The sequence below is a fragment of the Rattus rattus genome, chromosome 9, assembly GCF_011064425.1.
Source record: "Rattus rattus isolate New Zealand chromosome 9, Rrattus_CSIRO_v1, whole genome shotgun sequence".
NCBI classification, from domain to species: domain Eukaryota; kingdom Metazoa; phylum Chordata; class Mammalia; order Rodentia; family Muridae; genus Rattus; species Rattus rattus.
Window position 1 is genome coordinate 84,196,462 of NC_046162.1, and position 9,551 is coordinate 84,206,012.

Here is a 9,551-nt window from a genome sequence, read left to right on the forward strand (position 1 = left end):
TTGCTGAAATGTGACTAGTGCTTTGAGTCACAGGAAACTCTAAAACTTCCTCTCTCCTGTTGTGTCCTGCTGGCTGAGACAGTGACTCCTCCCAGTGAGACTGCAGCATGGGGATTCCTGCATAGATGCTCTTTCTATATAAGGAGAAAAGTTGGGTACTGGGTGTCGCTTGTTCCCTGGATGACAGCAGCAGCAGCTGTAGCCAGGAGCCCAGATGTGTACTCAAGACAGAGTGAGGGCTTTTCCCAGCCACCCTTGCCAACAGAAAGGCAGCAGCAGGATTCTGCCACACCTTCCGGAGTGTGTGGTGAAGACGGCCTTCCACTTGGCTGCCTTGGTGCTGAGGTCGTGTACATGTTACTTAGTGGAAGAGTTGTTGCTTATTGACGTTGACTGAATGGGCATCTAGAATAAATGGCGGGTGATCACACTGATAGCACCCTGCAGGAGAGTTCAGCACGAGAGGCTTAACTTGTATATACTCCTGTGGTGGAGAAAGGGGAAAGCAAGTCCCACTTGTAGGTTCCCACATTTGTTTCAAAGACCACGAGGATGGGTTGGGATGTCACTGTTCTAGGGTTCCCATGAAATCTGACATAATCAGATGCCCATCCTATAAAGATATAAACAGGAGTTTCAGGAAGAGGGATGCTGTCGGGTCCCTTAAGAATGTAGCAGTCAGGGCTGGAAAGATGGCTCAGCAGTTAAGAGCACTGACTGCTCTTCCAGAGGTCCTGAGTTCAAATCCCAGCAACCACATGGTGGCTCACAACCATCTGTAATGGAATCCAATGCCCTGTTCAGGTGTATGTGAAGACAGCTACAGTGTAACTCATACACATAGAATAAAATAAAATAAAAAGAGTGTAGCAATCAATTCAATTCTCTGCGTTTGAGTGCTTCAAAGAGATGGTGAGACGGCTCTACTGCTAAGAGTACCTGCTGTTCTTCCAAAGGACCCAGTGCCCTCAGGCTTCTGCGGACACTGGGCACTTACATGGCGCACATAGTACACACACGCAAGCAAAACACTTGTACAAAGAACCCATAGAGGGGATGTAGCTTACGTGGCAGAGAGCTTGCCTGACATGAAGCCCTGGGCCTGTTGCCCTGCACTGCATAAGCAGGGCATGGTGGTGCGAGCCAATGATCCCAACAGAGGAGACGATCACACTCCGGGCCACACCTAGGGAGGGGTGGCTCAGCAGTTAATACTGCTGCTCTCTCAGAGGACCCAGACTTGGGGTGACAGCATCCCAGTTCCAGGGGATCCCATATACGCTTCTGGTCTCCACGGGTGTCTGTGCACTTATCAGGTGCCTCAACACCCCTCACCTGGGTAAATAAGTTCAAGGTTGTCTTTAGCTGCATAGGAAGTCAAGGACGACCCTGGAATGCATGAGACCTTGTGTGTGTGTGGGAGCCAGGGGGAGGGATTTCCTAGTCCCTGCAGAAGGAAATAAAAAAGTTCCCTATTAACTCCTTCTACCCTTTGTTACAGCGCCTGACTCACTAGACTTCAGTCCCCATTCTTTAGACTGTTTCCATGTGGGTGTTAACATCCTTAAATAAATTATTTCCCTTAGCCACAGCCTTGAGTGTCTGAAGTCTTGAGAAGCTGAGACAGAAAAGGGCCTGTCTTGAGCTAGGAGTTCAAGGCCAGTCTGGGCAATAGAGCAGAAGATGTCAGGCATGGCGGCGGTACACACACGTCTTTGATTCCAGCACAAGGGGCAGAAGTAGGTGGATCATTGTGAGTTTGAAGCCAGCCTGGTTTACATAGCAGTTCAGAGCTACACAGTAGGACTTCGTCTCAAGAACAAACAAGGGGACGGGGTAGGGATAGAGCTCAATTGTTAAAGAGTGTTTGCCAAACAAGCAGGAAGCCCTGGTTTCCCTAACAGCACATAAACTAGACAGGGTAACAAACACTTGTGATCCCAGAGGGCTCAGTTGATAAAAGCGCTTTATGTTTGTCCCCACCTGTGTCATTGCACCATGTGTGTGCCTGATGCCAAGGAGGCCAGAAGACGGCATTAGGTCCCCTGGCACTGGGGCTATAGAAGACTGAGCCTCCATGTGGTTGCTGGGACTTCAACTCCAGTCCACTGGAAGAGCAGCCAGTGCTCTTAACTGCCGAGCCACCTCTGCAGCCAACACTCTGCCTTAAAAAAAACAAAAACAAAAAACAAAACAAAAAAAAGCTGGGGGTAATGGTGCCCCTTTGTCTCCAAACAAAAGTCCAAGGGGAGGGAGAAGGGCTCAGTGAGGAAAGGCATTTGCTGTACAAGTCTGATGACCTGGGTTCAATCCCCAGGGCCTGCCCTACATGCTGGACGGAAAGAACCAACTCTCTGGCTTCCACACACAAACAGCCGCATAAGTAAATAAATGAAATTAAAAAAAATAGATGTCTAAAAGTACGCAGTATTGATCTCTAGCCTGCACACACGCATGTGCACACACACACACACACACACACACACACACACACACACACACACACACAAGAAACAAACCCAGGACCTGGCACAGGCTAAGCAAGCCTGCACCTGCGACTTCTCCTCAGTCCTTGTATTATATTTTTCTGGAATTTGAGGCCTTGGGGGCTTTCTGTTTGTATGCGTGTGTGAGAGAGTAAAAGGTATAACAGTAATGGGCTCATGAAACCCAATGTCAGTGTTCTGATAGGACTGGGAGTGTTACTAGGTGGTGAATGCTTGCTTACTGTGCATGACGTTCTGGGTTCGGTTCCCAACACACACACACTCCTGACTCTCAGTTTCTTGCTCTTGGGACCTGAGCAAGGGGCAGGCTCTGTGTGACCTGTCTCATCGTCTTCAGGAGTGTTCCTTCCTTGTTTCTGTCTTGTCTTTTTATCATTACTTTTGAGATGGTATCAGCATGTACCTTGGCTTGCCTGGGGCTCCCTGTGTAGAGAAGGCTGGCCACAAACTCAGATGTGCTTTTCTCTACTTTCAGAGTGCTGGGGTTAAAGGTGTGTGCTGCCACTCCTGGCTGAATTTCCCATGGTTTTAAACAGGTCTTCATTTGCATATGTGTGTGTGTGTACATATGTCAATTGCATATGTGCGTATGTGTACATGCATACATGTGTGCATATATGCATAAAATGGCTCCAGAAACATCATTAATTTTTGTTTGAATTTTTTTTTAATTTTTAAAAATTACTTATGAGTGTTTTGCCTGCCTGTTGTCTGAGCCCTCAGAGGCCAGCGTCTCCGATGCCCTGGGACTAGAGTTACAGATGACTGAGCTGCTGTGTAAATGCTTAAGAATGTGAGGGCCCCTGGGAAGGGCCAGTGCTTTCAACCGCTGACCTTTCTCTCTAGCCCTCCAGTTCTTAAATTACTTACTTATATAAGCGTGGAGGTCAAGGGACAGTTCACAGGGTTCATTTCTTTTCTTCCACCATGTAGGTTGAGGGGACGGAACTCGGGTGTTAAGGCTTGGCAGCATGACCTTACCTGCTGAAATGCATTACTCTGTTTGGGTTTTCAGATATGATCTCATGTCCCAGCCTGGGCTGGAATTCTCTATGTAGCCAAGATGACCCTGAACTTTTGATCCTCCTGCCTCTGCCTCCAGAGTGCTGGGACGCAGGTGTAAACTCCTGTGCCTGCTTTATGTGCTGTTTGGGTATTGAACCTAGGTTTTCAAGCATGGAAGGCACGCGCTCCACCATTTTATCCACATTTTCAGCCACGGGGTTTTGTTTTGTTCTGATTTGTTATTTAACATAGGAATTCACATAGCACAGGCTGAACCTGATCTCGCTCTGTAGCTGAGGCTGGTCTTGAACTTCTGATTGCCCTGCCTTCACTTCCCGAGTGCTGGACTAGCAACGTGCAGCCCCAACTGAGAATGCTCTTTAGTTCTTCGTGAGGCTGGAGAGAGCTCGACAGTTGGGGCACTTGCTGCCAATCCTGAGGACCGTAACAGGTTCCACCGTGTCCCAGTCATTTGACAACTGTACCTTTCTTCTGATGCTGGTGACCTAAGTCCATCTGTTTAGTAAACGTGGCGTCTCTTGTGGGGCAGGCACAAGCTTGGCAGCACAGAGTGTACCAAGTGGTGAACCTCTTCCTGGCAGGGGCCGGGTTAGACTCATTTCTGTAATACCCTCTCAGCACGCAGCCTTTCCTCACAGGTGCGCTGTGGGTTTCAGCTGGGCACAGCTCACATTCTGCCCTTTCATACGGATCTCCTAAGTCCAGTCGAAATAATGGCCTTTTTTACCCAAAAATGAAATTTCCATATATTGTCTTATGCCTTTTTTTAATTTTTAATTTTTTTTTGAAACAGGGTTTCTCTGTGGGCTGGCTATCTGGAGCTTTTCTGTAGATGTGGGTGGCTTGCCTCTGCCTCCCGAGTGCTGTGGTTAAAGAGTGTGCCACCACAGCCCGTAACCTCTCACCTAGTAACGAAGGTTTGTTCACACGTAACAATTCCCAGGACTTTGCTCTAGAACAACTATTTCCCACGTATCTCATGTAAAATCTAATTCAGAAGCGTATATCTAATTTAAATTTTAAGGAGAAATGGACAAAGTTAATATTACTAGCCTACTATCTATATAGTCACAATAATTAAACGATTAATAATCAACCTTTAATTCCAGCACTTGGGAAGCAGAGGCAGGTGGATCTCTGAGTTTGAGGCCAGCTTGGTCTACAGAGTGAGTTCTAGGATGTAGCCAGGGCTACATTTTATTCATGTAGTCTTTTTGCCTTGTACCTCTGGGGATCAAGTCCTGGGCCTTGTAGACACTAGCCACTGAGCTACATTACCATTGCCACATTGTCTTGAAAGTCTGCTGTGCGTTCTGCGTTCATAGCACTAACCACCTGTGGCCAACAGTCCTGTCTTTGGACGACATGGATACAGAATCTTTGAATTTTTGTGTACCACTTCAATACTTAAATCCAAGTAGAACAAGAAGCCATAGAAACATCAGCTACAATGACTTCACTGGAGGAGAGAAACTGTGACACAGCAGCATACACGCTAAGTGGATACGTCATCTGAATCTTTAAAATATTTTAAAGCCATTTCTTGGCTTCTGTTTTATTTTGTTTTAAGATTTATTTTATTTATATGAGTACACTGTAGCTGTCCTCAGACACGCCAGAAGAGGTGATCGGGTCTCATTACAGATGGTTGTGAGCCACCTCGTGGTTGCTGGGAATTCACTTCAGGACCTGTGGAGGAGCAGCCTCTGCTGAGCCATCTCTGGCTCTCCAGCCCCCTCGCTCTGTTTTAGACTTGTTTAGAGTCTTGACTGTAGAGCCCGGGTGTCCTCTTCCTTCTCCATGTTCCTGTCCCCACTCTCCTGAGGCTCTTTCTTTTAAATTCTTATAACCTAGTCATAGAATTTGCCACTAGGTTAAAGCCTAATTCAAAACCAGGCAGAGTAGTGGTACACACTTTAGGTCCCAGCACTCGGGAAGCAGAGGCAGGTGGATGTTGGTAATTTTTTGAGGCCAGCCATGGCTACTTAGTAGGGCCCTGTCTGAAAAACAAAACAAAAAGCAAATTATTTTTGAAATGCTGAAGCCCTATGTTTGGTGTGGGGGCAGGGAGAGGCATTACCCCTCTCTCCTCTCTCTCTCTCTCTCTCTCTCTCTCTCTCTCTCTCTCTCTCTCTCTCTCTCTCTCTCTCTCTCTCTCTCTCTCTGTCTCTCTCTCCTCTCTCTCTCTGCCTCTCTGTCTCTCTGTCTCTCTCTGTCTGTCTCTGTTTCTCTCTCTCTGTGTCTCTCTCTCCTCTCTCTCTCTCTCTCTCTCTCTCTCTCTCTCTCTCTCTCTCTCTCTCTCTCTCTGTTTCCATAGCTTGAATTCCCCATTTTCTTACGCGTTGAACTGACAGTTTCCCAGAAACTAGAAACATCTGTATAGTTTTCCCTTCTTGTGCAAGCATTCCTGCTTGTGGAAGTGGAGTTATCTGTTACTAAAGCTAACCTCGCGTCTTCCAAGACATTTCAGGGTTTTGGAGCAGGAAATTATTAAATAAAAATTTAAACTTTTTTTTTTTTGCCATTCACATTCCTAAACATCACCCCCAAAAATTATTGATTGATGGGGGATGAAGGTGCCTTTTAAGTTAGTCTTAAAAAATGACAAGACGGCTGATAAAACCATATTTGGTAAGAAGATGGCAGAAGAAGAGAGGGTGTATTGCCAAACGTGGACTCCTGGGGAGGAAGAGTGGGAGAGAGACATATGGAGCATGTTTTAAAACAAAACGCTGGACGAGAATCTCAGCGAGTGATAAACATGGTGGTCAGAAGAGGAATCGTTGGTATGCGTGCTGCAAAGCCGTCCCGGGCCAGAGCAGACATTGCAACATTCAAAGCCCAGACCAGCAATCCCTACTGTTCTTTCTGGAATGACATTCTTTCCCATTTAATGGGGGTGGGGTGGGGGTGGGGTTGTGTATATAAACAGTCAAAGGCCTTAATTAGGAAGCCAGAATCATAGCTTCATACGACCAAGGAAACCCTGCATTGTAAGCATCCCCCTGCAGGACTGATCCAGCATCCATAACTCCTCGCTGGATGCCTACCGAGCATCAACACGGAATGAGTGAATGAACTGGCTGAGGGCAGGGAGTCTGAGTGGTGGGGGAAATGAAAGACTTTACAAATGATGGAACGGCCATGGCTGCGGGGACGGGGAGTCCAAGGCTGGAAGGGGCAGGGTGCAGGGTGGGAAGAGTTTAAAGGAAAAGGCTCTCGGGACGAGGGCAAATAGAGAAAGGAAGTGAAAAGTCCTGCCGACCAATCTGCCCACACCACACCCCCTGCCCGTAGGGTGGTGCATCCGCAGCCCGAGTTAATGAGCGGTTCTTGCGGTCCAGGCTGGCCCACCCGCCCGCGCCTCCTCAAGGCTGGAGATCACAGGTGTGTGCCGCCACGCTTGGCTTCAAAATTGCATTTCAAATGTTTTCTGTGTCTACCCAGGAGTTTAGGCCTCTGTTTTCTGCCTGGTTGGTACATTTCTCATCCTAAATTCCGAAGCTTTGAGTTGAGCTTCCTGTGTATCGTGTTGGTTTGGTTTGATGAGGGCACGGGCGTCTCAGTGCATCTCAATATCGCCAGGGCTGACTTCAGTCCAGGGCTCAACTCCTCTCCCACAGCCGAAGGTATAAGCACTTGGCTCCACCTCTAGCCTGCAGTGTTAGTTTGTGTTAAAACTGCAACTCTAATTAAAAAAAAGTCATAAAAGTTCTTAAAACACTATTTTCCATGTAAATGTTTAAAACAAGCTTCAGATATGTTGGTCTCCACATATGTCAACTAAAGGAGTCCTTGGGGGAAAAAAGGTCACACGCAGGGATGTGGCCTGAGTGCTTGTTGGAGTTTCAGATATTCACCTGCTGTTGATTACATGGCTTTCAAATAAAAATACCTTCACCCCATTTGTACCTCATGAATTCCTGTCTCAAATGTCAAGTGACTTCTGCCTCGTCTCCTGAGTCAGCTAAGCCACAGTGAGGTCATGCGGCCACGGGTCTACCGTGGTTTCATCTGCGAAGTTGAGGCCATGGATGTGTCCAGAGCTAAACAGCTTTGTCTTGTGAGAATGTAATGATTTCTCAAGTATACTGAAGGAACTGCAGCCAGGGGGCGTGCCTTCCAGCGGATGAAGAGACCACTGTCTACATTCTTTCGAAATAAGATATGGTCCAGTATTTTAAACCATGGCAACAGTTGATAAGAAAAACAGCAAAAAACGGTGATCATTTCCATATGGAGAGAAAGCGGTGAGGCTGGGAACTGCCGTTCTCCACGGTAGACTGGGCAGAAGTGGCCAGGGCTTCCATTTTGCCCTTGTATTTGTCAATCACTGTTGCCCTCGAGTTACTGTCATGTTTATGCAGCTGTGATTTCTGTGTCTCCCTTTGTTAGTCCCGCTGCTTTGTTTTTTGTTTTGTTTTGTTTTTCGAGACAGGGTTTCTCTGTGTTCCTGGCTGTTCTGGAACTCACAGCAATCCTCCTGCCTCTGCCTCTCTGCCTCTGTGGTAAAGGTGCCTCCACTGCCTTATGAGCTGACTGTGCGAGCTGTCCTCTGAACTCCTCCTAATCCACAGTGTAGCCCAGGCATGCCCACAGGTGTACACACACTCACACGAGCAGGCACATAAATCAATATAATTCAGGTCGGCCATAAAGCACATAAACTTCCTTCTATAGCAGCTCAAAACCTAGTAGTCTTACGGAGTGATGGTGGTGCACTCCTTCAATCCCAGCACTCAAGAGGCAGAGACTGGTAGATCTCTTAAGTTCTTAGTTTGAGGCTAGCCTGGTCTATAGACCATGTTCCTAAAACTACACAGAGAAACCCTATCTCAAAAAAAAAAAAAAACAAAAAAACAAAAAAACCAAAAACAAAAAAACAAACAAAACAGTCATGGTGACACACATCTTTGATCCCAGCGCACAGGAGGCAGAGGTAGGTGGATCTCTGTGTTTTGGGGGGCAGCATGGTTTACAAAGTGAGTTCCAGGACAGTCAGGGCTTCACAGAGAAACCCAGTCTCAATAAATATATAAACAAATAAAAAACAAACAAATAAATAAAGCCCCTCAAGGCAAACAATTATCACATTTACCTGTTTACTAAAAGAAAAAAAAAAAAGAAAAAGAAAAACCATCTGGGTACGGTAGCCACGCCTTTAATCCCAACACTCAGGAGGCAGGGGCAGTTAGTCTCGGAGTTTGAGGTCAATCTGGTCCACAGAGAGAGTCCGAGGCCATCCAGGACTGCACAGTGAGGCCCTGCCTCACAATAGGTATTTCATTAACATGTGTGGGGTATTCGTACGCCATGGCACAAGTGTGGTCAGAGAAGCAGCTTCTCTTTTCCCTGGATCATGGAGGTCCAGGGATGAGTCTTAGATGCCAGGCTTGGCACCAGTGCCTTTACCTGTGAGCTGCGTCTCCAACGCCGGCTTTGGTGTTTGAGAAGAAGTCTCTCGGTGTGCACACCCTATCTGACCTGGAGCTTGGTGTGCTCAAGGCTGCTCATTGCTTCTGGTCACCTTAACTTCCTGTGCCAAGGACTGGGATTACAGCCATCTGTCACACAATCTACAGTTTTTTCTTTTGACCAGAACTCCAAACTGAACAGATCCCCCTGTCCCAGCCACTGAGTGAGGGCACAGCTGCACCTGGCCCAGTGTTCTTTTTTAAATGGCTATAAAGAGTATCTCACTGTCTTTGGAACCGATGGTCACAGTGTAGCATTTGACAACATCTCCCCCTTGTGGTTCAAAGCAATCATTTTTTTTTTTTAAAACGATTTATTTGTTAATATATGTGAGCATACTACCGCTCTCTTCAGACACACCAGAAGGGCAACAGATACCAACACAGATGGTTGTGAGCCACTATGTGGTTGCTGGGGATTGAACTCAGGACCTCTGGAAGATCAGGTGGTGGTGCTCTTAACCGCTGAGCCATCTCTCCAGCCCCCAAAGCAATCATTTTAAAAGGCAAATATATTGACAGAATTGTAATTCTCAGACCCAAG